We start from the raw sequence: 12,737 nt of genomic DNA on the forward strand, positions 1-12,737 counted from the left end.
CTTCTCAACAATCTCCATATCCTCTTTAATAATCCCTTTCACTCCCTCATCATCTAACAGTCCAACTGCCTCTCTGGCAGTTTTCTTGCTTCTGATGTATTTGGAGTTTTTGTTATTCCCCTTGATGCTTTTAGATAAATGTTCCTGAAACTCCCTTTTTGCACCCCTTATTGTCTCCTTGCACTTTTTTTTTTTTTTTGGCCAGAGTTTGCGTTCCTTTCACTTCTCTTCATTTGGACAGGCCTTCCAATTTCTGAAGGAAGTCTTCTTCCCCTTTATAGCTTCCTTGACTTTACTTGTTAGCCGTGAAGCATCTTCCAGGACTTGGGGCTACCTTACCTCTTTTTTTGGTATACCTTCCAACTGAGCTTCTATTATTGTGGTTTTAAATAAACTCCATGCATTCTGGAGCAAAGTGACTCTAATTTCCCCTTTCAGTTTTGTTTCCACCAAACTCCTCATTTTAGAGAAGTTTCCTCTTCTGAATTTCAAAGTGTCTGTGTTAGACTTCCTTGGTGATACTCTCCTGCATATATGCTGAATTTGATCACACTATGGTCACTGTTCCCTAAAGGTTCCATGACACTGACATCTTGCACCAGGTCCTATGCATTGGACTGAACTCAGGATTAAGTCCAAGGTTGCCTTCTCTCTGTTAGGCTCCATGCCCAACTGTTCTAAGGCACAATAATCGAGTGTCTAGAAATTTGGCCTCTTTGCCATTTCCTGAATGTGAATTTACCCAGTCTACACACATGGACAAATGTGTTGGTACCCCTCCACGAAAAAAGAAGAACCCACAATTGTCTCTGAAATAACTTGAAACTGACATACGTAATTGGCACCCATCATTGTTTATTCCGCATTGAACAAAAATCAGAATTTGCTTTAGAGTTTTGATGCAACAGAATATTTCAAATAACAACATAAATGGAAATGGCATGGACAAAAATGATGGGACCCTTCACCTAATATTTTGTTGCACAACCTTTAGAGGCAATCACTGCAAACAAGCGATTACTGTAGCTCTCAGTGAGACTTCTGCACCTGTCAACAGGTAGTTTGGACCACTCTTCCTGAGCAAACTGTTCCAGCTGTGTCAGGTTTGAAGGGTGCCTTCTCCAAACTGCATGTTTCTGTTCTTTCCATAGATGTTCGATAGGATTCAAATCAGGGCTCATACTGTAGAAGGCCACTTCAGAATAGTCCAATGTTTTGTCCTTAGCCATTCTTGGGTGCTTTTAGCTGTGTGTTTTGGGTCGTTATCCTGTTGGAGGATCCATGACTTGTGACGGAGACAGAGTTTTCTGACACTGGGCAGTATGTTTCGCTCCAGAATGTCTTGATAGTCTTGAGATTTCATTGTTCCCTGCACAGACTCAAGGCACCCCATGCCAGACGCAGCAAAGCAGCCACAAAACATAACCAAGCCTCCTCCATGTTTCACAGCAGGTGTTCTTTTCTTGGAAAGCTTCATTTTTTGGTCTGTGGACATAGAGCTGCTGTGACTTGCCAAAAAGCTCCAGTTTTGTTTCATCTATCCAAAGGACCTTCTCCCAGAAGCGTTGTGGCTTGTCAATATGTATTTTAGCAAATTCCAATATGGCTTTTTAATGGCAAAACTGCAGCTTTGGGGCAAGTCACATCAGCTCTTGCCAGGAATAATAGTGTCTCACTGGTTCTCACTTTTATGTTTCCATTATGCCCACTATATCTATGTTTTCATTAGCAACCAAGCACTCCAGCTTGCCCATCTTGTCTTGGAAGCTTCTGGCATTGGCATATAGGCACCTGAATCTCTTACCTGGTGTGTGCTTTGATCTCTTTGACCATTTGATCTCTTTGACCAGCTAGCACATCCTTCTGTTTGCTCTTTACTTGGCTCTACTCTGTCCCCTTCTGGTTTATCTGAAGCCTTTAAACCCTCACACCTTAAGATCTGACCTAAGTGATCTTATTCTATCAACCTCAGCCCCATTCTATAATACGGGTATATGGTGGTTGGCTGGCCTACCTAAACAACCTGTTGTAATGATGCTGAAATCTGAAATGCACGATATAAATGCTGGGTATTGTGTGGTGGCTCTCTTATATTCAGCAGGGGGAGAGCAACTGTCCCTGTTCAGCACAGTACATGTCCCACAGCATAACGCATGCAGTGCAGCAGATCACTGTGAGCCTTTAAATCATTCAGCAACACTGCTGCACAAGAGGACAGTATCAGTACTGATGATTCTCACATGATTTCACATTGTGTACCACTTCCATTGAGAATAATGGAAACAGCATGTGACATGTGCTAATGCTAATGCAAATGTCAGCAGTATTAGTACCACCCTTTTATTTTATTTATTATTTATTTTACATATTTTATACCACCCAAAACCTACGGCTCTGGGTGGATGTCTCTGGGTGGTTTACAGTGCCTTAGCAATAACTGGCAAAGTGCAGGTTTCTAGCTAATGAAATCTGATCATACGGGATCAAAATACAAACACACACACACACACACACACACACACACACACACACACATATCTCAATTGCTCATCAGCAGAGATACAGATAAATATGGAAAACATCAGTTGCTTTATAGTGCCAAACATGACTACAGTAGTATGTAGATTTGTATCTAACACAGCAAGATCAAACACAAGCACACACACACTGAGAGAGAGAGAGAGAGAGAATTGTACATGCCACAAGTAAAGCACAGACCAAAAGGCTGCTTCTGTGGAAAGTACATGCATTCTGAAGTCACCAGGGCAGCTCTGTCTGCCTGAATATTAAAAAATAATAATGAATACTACTACTAAAAAATAACAAGTACAAACTCTGAGCCAGTGGTACAGTGGTTAGTGTGTTGGACTAGACTGGGGAAACGCAAGTTCAAATCCTCATTCAGCCATGAAACTCACTGGGTGACTCTGGGACTGTCACTTATTTCTAAGCATAACCCTCCTCATAGGGCTGTTGGGAGGATCAATGTAACCATGTGCACCTCTCTGGGCTTCTTGGAGGAAGCTCAGGCTATAGATGTAAAAGTAAATAAATCTATATGAGCCACAGGTAAAGCAGAGACAAGCTACAAAAGTGGAGAACAAATGCATTCTGAACTTACAGGGCAGCTCTGCCTGCTTATTTCAAAAATGCACACATCAATAAATAAGGTAAAAATCACAGGTCATCTACCCCAAACCAAGATGGCAGACATGTATAATGTTTGAGGCACAAGTAAGCTAACTTGTGGACTGTCTAACTGATTTGAACTAAATTAGGTACAGTTGTAGTGAGTGACACACAGGGACACCTCAGTGTCATAGTTTGTGATGATGTCATCCACCCTGATTCAAGATGGCAGATGTGTAAACTTTTGTGGTGCAAGTGGGCTAACTTGTGAACCACCAAACTGATTTGAACCAAATTTGCTCCAGCTGTAGGGGCACATAGGGATGACCTAATGGCATGGTGTATGATTATGTAATCCACTCAAATTCAAGATGGCGGCCATGTGAACATCTGAGGCACAAGCGGGCTAATTTGTGGACTGCATAACCAATTTGAACCAAGTTAGGGACAGTTGCAGTGAGTGACACACAGGGACACCTCAATGGCATAGCCTGTGATGATGTCATCCACTCTGATTCAGGATGGCAGATGCATAAACTTTTGAGGCACAAATGGGCTAACTTGTGAACCGCCTAAATGATTTGAACCAAATTTGCTACACTGATGGAAACCTCAATGCCGTCGTTTGTGATGTCAACCATCCCAATCCAAAATGGCGGAAGTGTGAAATTTTGGAGCGCAAATGCACTAACTTGAGGACTGTCTAACTGATTTGGACCAAATTTGGTACAGTTGTAATGAGTGACACACAGGGACACGATGGTGTCCAAGATGGTGGACACGTGAACATTTGAAGTGCAAGAGATGTAGCTTGTGGACCTCAGTTTGAACCAAATGTATTCCAGTTGTAGAGACAGAGAAAGGAAAGTAGGCTGATTAGTTCTTACTAGAACAACTTGTTATTTATCTGCCCATTCTGTTTGACCTCTGTCCCACCTATCTAGTTAGTTAACCAGAAGCCTTCAATATCTGATGTCAACTCTTCTTTCCTGAGATTAAAGATAATGGAGTCCTCGCAGCAATACTTGATAAAGGGGATTGCCTGACAGAGCCACAAGGATGAGATGAAGAGATATGCAACAAGAAGCAGTATGCAAAGGCTGTAGCCAGAAAAAGATTCTCAGGATAGAAATGCTTCTAGATCAGAGGTTCTGCACAACCTTGGGTCTTTAGATCCAGGGTGAGCATTAGGTAGCTCAGGAGTTACTGGTAGCTCCAGGCTTATCTGCAGTAGCTCTCCAGACATTTGGGCATGCTTTCCCCTCCCTTCCCTGCTAGCCTATATGGCAACTCTGATCGGTTGGCTTAGTGGGGACATGGCTGTGACATTTTTAATCTCTCTGAGTCATCAGGGTTGCTTTTACTTTTTCCTCTAATTAATGTCTCTTCAGTTCTTGTCCCATAATGCAGCCTCTGCTTCTGTCCTGCAGCCAGCTCTCCTGGAATTAAGGGGTGTTGTGTGTTTGTTTGTTTGTTTGTTTGTTTGTTTGATGTTAAAACCCCTCATTCTGCCAATGTGGATGGTTGTACAAGCTGCTGATAGTTCCCAAAGCTCCGGCAGAAGGCAGGGACGGGGGTGGGGAGTAGGTCCTAGAAGCCTTACCTAGTCCTGCTCTAGATGTTTTTGGACTACAACATCAACCCCAGCCAATGACCTTCATCCATTGTGACTGGGGATGACATGAGTTTTAGTCTAACGACAGCTGGGGATCCAAGGTTAGGAACCCCTGTTCTAGACCACAAACTGCACATTCCATCCTACCCCTGCCTATTGACACAGAAGGCAACATGCTTATGGCCCTGGCTCAGCTTCTGTGGTCTGCTGAATAAGAACAACCATGTGATGAGGCCATCAAAACAAAACAGATATGCTATTTGGAAGCTGCATGCTTCTCGGGCTTTCTATGTTTATAGTTTGGTGCCCAGTCCTCCAAACAGCATAGAAAGTTGCCACCTTAAATACCCAGTGTTTGTCTGCCACACATAGAACTCACTGTGTCAAGGCAAGTGCCTCAGGTCAGGACTGTCTTAACTTTCCATCACTTACAAATATGGCATATATTTATATACCCCTTTTCAACAAAAGGTCCCAAAGCAGTTTACATAGATATAAGCAAGCAAGTAAGTAAGTAAAATGGCTCCCTGTCCCCAAAGGGCTCACAATCTAAAAAGGAAACATAAGGTAAACACCAGCAACAGCCACTGGAGGGATGCTGTGCTGGGGATGGATAGGGCCAGTTGCTCTCGCCCTGTTAAATAAAGGGAATCACCACTTTTAAAAGGTGCCTCTCCGCTCAGTTAGCACTTCTCACCCAGCAAACCTTTCCTAAAATATGGTAACCCACATTATGATTCAGTCCAATCCTAAATATGTTTCCTAAGAAGCTAGCCCTAGAACTTTGATATGATTTACTTCCTAATAACTATATTTAGGATTGCAAGCCAAGTACTTCCTTTTTGTTCCCCATCCCGCCTTTAGAACTGCTCAGATGCTCTCCTGAGTAGTCCTTCAGCCCTGTCCTCTTTCTAAAGCACTCACCTGTTGTGCTGGAGAGATACTTGAGTGTGATTGAAAGGAACAAGCAGCAGGGGCATTGACAGCATCGGACCAACAGGGCACATGCCCCAGATTAACCTTTTAGTGCTCTGGCCCTCTGTGCTACCTGACAAATCTGGCACACTGTTGCTTGTCCAGTTGCTCTAAACAGCCCTCTGCTGTGCACAAGGCATGGCATCTGCATTCTCTGTAGGCAGCTCCCATCCCACGGCATGATGGCTGTGGGCAGCAGTCTCTACTATGCAGTACATGCAGTACCAGCATAAGCAGGAAATTCTTGCAGTGCCTGCTTGTGATGCTAAATGCAGGCAGTGGTGCCTTCCTCTTCTGTCTCTTTCCATCACCACAGGGCTGCTTGAAGAAAGCACACTGAGCTCACCTTTGCTGCTGATAAGCAACTGGGGAGTTGTTAGCTTTTCTTTTTATACTGATGTCCCACTTATGGGTCTGAGCCAGGCCCTGTGGATCGTGGCCCCTAGATCTTTTAAGCACCTTGTCATGCCCCTGACAACAAGCCTTTGCATAGTCTGGATAACTAGCACTTGCCTGAGGAACAAAGGGCACTGCGAAACTGGTGGCTTTTAAAGACAATTTGTTAAGGGATAATGGGAGACATCACATCTGAATAAGCTTTACTGCTATGGGAAGCCGAGAGAAACTGATGCATATTGATACTATAGTTTAAAATAAGGTTGCATTTTTGTTATTTCCAGTAAGATCCAGTAAGACTTCAATGTTCACTTTGGAACCAATTTGTCTAGGGCAGCTCAGGAGTTCATAGCAGTCACGACAACTATGGGCCTATCCCAAGTAGTCTCAGGACCGACACATGTTGCTGGTCACACTCTTGATCTGGTCTTTTACTCTCATCAGAGTGGTGTTCTGTGGGTGGGGACTCCTGTGATTTCCCTATTGTAATGGACAGACCACCATCTGGTTAAGGTTGGACTCACAATCATGTTCAACCTCTGCAGGGGTGAGAGACCCATTAGGATGGTCCGCCCGAGAAAGTTGTTGGATCCAATGGGGTTCCAAAAGGCCTTGGAAGGATTTAGTGTTAGCTCTGACAGTGATTCTGTTGATGCCCTGGCAGAGAATTGGAACAGCAAACTCACCAGGGCAGTAGACATGATAGCCCCTAAGCATTCCTCTCTGACCCGCTTCAAATTTGGTCCATTGGTATACAGAAGAACTATGGGAGCTGAAGTGGCAGTGAAGATGACTGGAGAGCAAGTGGAGAAAAACTCAACTTGAATCTGTCAGATTAAAACAAAGAGCACATTTGAAGACCTACGCTGAAGCAATATGTGCAGCAAAGAAGCAATTCTTTTCTGCCCATATTGCATCCGTAAGCTCCCACACAGTGGAGTTGTTTAGGGTTGTGTGATGGCTAGTACATACCCCTCGAATCAGAATTTGATCCATCAGTTACCCATTGTGATGTTTTTAATGAGTTCTTGTGTGGATAAGATCTCTCATATTTGGGCCAATTTAAATTCAGACCCCACAATTATTGCAAAGTCTAATGTGGAGGTGTCCGGCAACTCCTCCTATGTGTTTATGCTGGATCAATTTCAGTTTGTGACTCCTGATAATGTGGATAAGCTTCTTGGAGCAGTGGGGCCTGCCACCTATTCTTTTGACCCTTCTCCAACATGGCTTATAGTAACCCCCCTGGCAGGGAGGTTGTTGTAGACGGCCTGGTAGATATTATAAATGTTTCTCTGAGGGAGGACAGGATGCCTTCCTGTCTTAAGGAGGCAATTATTAGTAGAGATGTGCATGAACTGGTTTGGAGGCCCTTTTATGGCCAGCTCGAAGGTCTGACAGTGGGGTGTGTGTGTGGCTTTAAAGGTGGGGGAGGATGCACTCTCCCCCCACCATATTTCCCTCACTGGCACGCGATTCCCTAAAAGCCCGTCGGGGCAGCAGCGTACCTCCCTGCCACCCTCCCTGCCACCCTGTTTACTGGATGTAACTGGAAGTACTAGCTGCAACTGCGTGTGTCATGACCTGGCCTGTTTCCAAATTTCCGTGGCTGGGCAAAGTTATTGAGAAGGTGGTGACCTCCTAACTCCAGGCAGTCTTGGAAGAAACTTATTATCTAGAACCAATTCAAATTCAAACTGGGTTTGGGGCAGGCTATGGAGCGGAGACTGCTTTGGAACTGACGGAAGAAGTGTGATTCTGTTGGTGCTTTTGGATTTCTTGACAGATTTTAATACTAGCAACCATAGCATCCTTCTGGAGCATCTGAGATGGTTGGATGTGGAAGGTAGTGATTTGTAGTAGTTCCACTCCTACCTCTTGGGCAGATTCCAGATAGTGTCCTTTGGAGACTGTTGCTCTTCAAAATGTGAACTTTTATATGACATTCCCCAGGGCTCCATACTGTCTCCAATGCTCCTTAACATCTACATGAAACTGGAAGAGATCATCAGGAGATTTGGTGCAGGGTGTTGTCAGAATGCTGCTGACATTCAAATCTATTTCTTCATGTCGTCGTCATCATCAGGAGAAGGCATAACCTCCCTAAAAGACTTCCTGGAGGCAGTGATGGGCTGGATGAGGGATAACAAACTGAGACTGAATCCAAATAGGATGGAGGTACTTATTGTGCAGGATCAAAACTCAGGAGACAATTTTGATCTGCCAGTTCTGGGTGCGGGTCACTCTTCCCCAGAAGGAACAGATACGCAGTCTCTGAGGTTGAGGCAGTGCCCAAAAGTGTTTTCTATTAGCTTTGGCTGATATGCCAACTGCATCCGTTTCTTGAGATAAATGATATCAGAACAGTAGTACGTATGCTGGTAACCTCCAGACTTGACTACTGCAATGCAGTTGGCTTTGCAAAGGGCTGCCTTTGTACATAGTCTGGAAACTGCAGTTGGTACAGAATATGGCAGCAAAGTTGGTCTCTGGGTCATCTTGAAGAGACCGTATTACTCCTATATTAAAAAAAACTACAAAGGCTACCAATAAGTTTGTGGGCAAAATACAAAAGGTGCTGGTTATTACCTATAAAGCCCTAAACTAGCTTTGGTCCAAGATATTTAAGAGAATGTCTTCTTCACTATGAGTCCCATCGCCCTTTGAGATCATCTGGAGATGTTTATCTGCAGTTGCCACTGGCCTGTCTGGTGGTTACACAGAGATGGGCCTTCTCTGTTGCCGCCCTGGGACTCTGGAATGCACTCATTACTGAAATATGAGTCTCACCATCTCTGACAACTTTTAAAAAGACTCTGAAGACACATTTATTCACCCAAGCTTTTTAACTAGACTTGTGGTTTTAAATTGTTTTAAGGTTTTAAGTTCTGTTTTTGATTTATGTTTCTGTAAACTGCCCAGAGATGGAAGTTCGGGGCAGTGTACAAATATAAGAAAGAAAGTGTGAAGATATGGCTACTCATGCATGCTATTCAGGATATCACTTTAAGAACTGTTATAATACCTCCATAATTGTTTGGGTTATATCAGTAATAAATAAATACACATGTATATCAAATATGTTCATAATTTTACACACAGTTGTGTGTACTGAGGGTACCTTAGGGTAATTCACTTTATGACTTCATTTATGAAGTAAAATCACTTTATTTTAACATGACTTTATACAGATTTATTCAACCAAAATATGACACTAAATATCATGAGCATTGTGCCCTCTACTGTCTGCTCTGTGGTACTTTAACAAGTTTGGAACACAAAGCCATCATCTTACAATTCATTTTTAAAACAGCAGACCTTAAAAAGATGACTTTGATAAACTCCATTAGATAGAACTTCATATTAATGGGTCCTTTAGACAATGACCTAGTTCACACCATCATTTGAATCTAGGTTTAATGGAGTCATCAGCAATAGGATGATTGTGTGAACCAATGCCAAGGCAGGAATCTCAGATTCATCTTGGGCCATAAAACATCTTTGCATGGGTTCACATGATCACGGTAATGTTGGTAACCCACATTAAGCCTAGATTTGAATGATTGTGTGAACTAGGCCAATTTGTGATGCTAATTTTCCTAATTTTGTTTCATTGCATCTTTCCCCCCTCACTTCTGTTTCTTCTGGTTTTAGGTATTCCTTGTCTGCTTTAATCTTGTAAATCTGCTTGCATCTCCTACCATTGTTTGTACCACCTCCTTTTTGAAACTGTGTGATAAAATACAGCAAATTTTGCTTAGTCAACAATACTATTGTATGTTCTTTCCCCACTAAGATCTTAAAGTGAACCTCCATTTCAAATGCCTACTTTATATGAAGCTAAATTGGTGGAGCAGAGCCTTTAAACCATGGCATCCTCATTGTGGAATTCCACCTCCTAGGGAACTCACCAAGCCTCTTTGCACATTTAGGTAAGTGGCAAACACATTTCTGTTTCAGCTGGTAGTTGGATGGCAAGGCAAAAAGCTGATTTGTAATTGAGTTGATGGTTTCTTATTCACTGATCAGTTATTTTTGTCTCTCTTATGCTATTAGTTTGGAGCATGAAGCAAAATGTAGACAGCTGAAACAGCGGTAGACCTGGTTGTTTCAACAAAACAAAACTCGAAACGTTTCAAGTGTTTTGGCCATAGGGAACAAGGGGGAAACTCAAAACACCCCATTGTTTCCCATGGGTAGCTCCTAGGGATACCAAAGTGGGTTGGGTGGTAGGGCATCATGGGTGCTACTCACCACCCAACCCTCAAAAAAAAAAAAAAAGGGCAAGCAGGCAGTTTTAAACACATTTTAACCTTTTCCCCAACCCCCCATAGGATTGGAAACTAGTGCCAGAAAACCAATCAGCAAGGTAAGAACAGGCCTCCAAAATGGCACACTCAAAACGTAGAAATGTTTCGACATGAAATGGGGTTTTGTTACAAGCTTGAAACAGGACCTTTATTTAAAGGGTACTTTGTTTCGAGCTCGAAACAGCCTGTTTTGTCAAAACGTTTCAATGTCTTGCACACCCTTAGTACTGTGAATGCATGTATGTGGTAAGTATGCATTCTACCAACAAATCCAAGTATGTAGCCTTTGATAAATGTACTAAATTATGAATGGTCTGGTTCAGTATTATATTAAGCATTTTGATATTTTGACAGATTGAACTTAAGTGTCTTTACTCTGATGTAAGTCCCACTGATTTATGGAACCCATGGAGTGTACATGGATTTCCCAGGTGGTCACCCATCCAGGCACTGACCAGATCTAGTCCTGCTTAGCTTCAACAAGGTGTCTGTACTAGGTTTCCTCAGACTATGTCTTGAAAATGTAGGCACTTAGGATCACAGCTTTGAGACACCTTATTCTGTTACATATTATTTTTAGATCTAAAACAAACCCTCCAGCATAGCATCATGTCCCAACAATTTGTTACTCCACCATCTGTTATCACTCTTTCTGCATGTGTTCCTTCAAGCAACCAGTTTTCAGTTTCACAGAAAGATGATCTTAAGAAACAAGTAAATGGCTTGTTAAAATTCAAATATGCTCACTCTTGCAGGTTCAATTAGTTATTGTTGCTTCTGGTTTTCCTGCAGTTCAAGATGAAAACAAAGTCACATGAGCACTAGCTTCAGTTCATTTGAACTGTTCATCCATTCCATGCCAGTACTCCTGTTTTAAAATTTCATCCCATGTCATACATCCTTGGATTCTGGCACAAGAGAGTTCTCCCTAGCTGTGGCTTGATTGCTGTCATTTTACTATGGGCCCCTCTCTAAAATGCTATTTTAACATTCTTTATTTTGTGTTGATCCCTCACACAAACCCACTTCTCCATTCCATTCTCCCCTCCCTCCCAATTCATTCCTGTCATATTTTAAGATTGTGAGCCCTTTAAAAACAGGACCATTAATAATTAAAAAGAGCCTATGGGACTGAGCAAGATAAAAATGAAATCAATTCAATCATGGATGGGCCTTCTCCGTTGCTGCCCTGAGGCTTTGGAACACATTTCCTGCTGAAATAAGAGCCTCCCCATCTCTTACAACTTTTAAAAAGGCAGTCAAGATGCATTTGTTCACCCAGGCTTTTAATTAGACATTGTTTTTATTGTGTGTTTAATAGTTGTAACATTTTAAATTTCAAATTGTTGTAACATTTTAATCTTTTTATCTGTTGTTCTTATTGTTTTGTTATAAACTGCCCAGAGACTTGCATTTTGGGCGGTATAACTCCTGCTAACTGGGCAAAGAGGCATCTTTTACCGTGGTGATTCTCTTTATTTTAGCAGGGGGAGAGTAACTGGCCCTATCCACCGCCCCCCCAAGCACAGTACTTCCAGTGACTGTTGCTGGTGTCTGTCTTATGTTTCGTTTTAGAATGTGAGCCCTTTGGGGACAGGGAGCCATCTTATTTATTTGTTGTTTCTCTTTGTAAACCGCCCTGAGCTATTTTTGGAAGGGCGGTATAGAAATTGAAATAATAAATAATAATAAACTAAAAATAAGATATTTCAAAACAGTGTGCATCCCAAAACGAAAAGCAAAACACTTTGGTGCTAGTTTTCATGAAGTGTTGTGAGTCGCCTAGAGCCTCTGGAGGCAGGGAGCACACACATTAAATAAATAAAACCCAACCCTAGCAGCAGATTTTTTGGCAGTCAGGCCCAGCTGTTCTCTTGAGAAACTGCACACATTTCTTATTTCATTTAATTATTTCATTATTTTTATTTCTTGTTGTTCCACACAGTTTATTTCTTCTGAAGGGTGGATTTCTGGAACTGCATGAGGCATAATCAGGGCAGACAATCCCTTAACTACTATTGAACGTAGTTCAATAGATATGCTTAGATATGGATGCATATGTCCCAGTGCAAACGTGCATGATTCTCCAAGCTGCAGCATTTTGCAATGGAACTACTGGAGACATATGGGTTCAGCACAAAGCCATCCTCTACAGATCCCTGTAGTTTGGCTACACAGATGATTCAGGTTATTTATTATTTAGCACATTTTTATACCACCCCAACCTGAGCTCTCAGGGCGGTTCACAACAAACAAAACAAAAACATTAAAATCAATTAAATACTAAAAACAGTTTAAAACAAATCAATAAA

The sequence above is a fragment of the Hemicordylus capensis genome, chromosome 2 (assembly GCF_027244095.1).
Source record: "Hemicordylus capensis ecotype Gifberg chromosome 2, rHemCap1.1.pri, whole genome shotgun sequence".
Lineage (NCBI taxonomy): Eukaryota > Metazoa > Chordata > Lepidosauria > Squamata > Cordylidae > Hemicordylus > Hemicordylus capensis.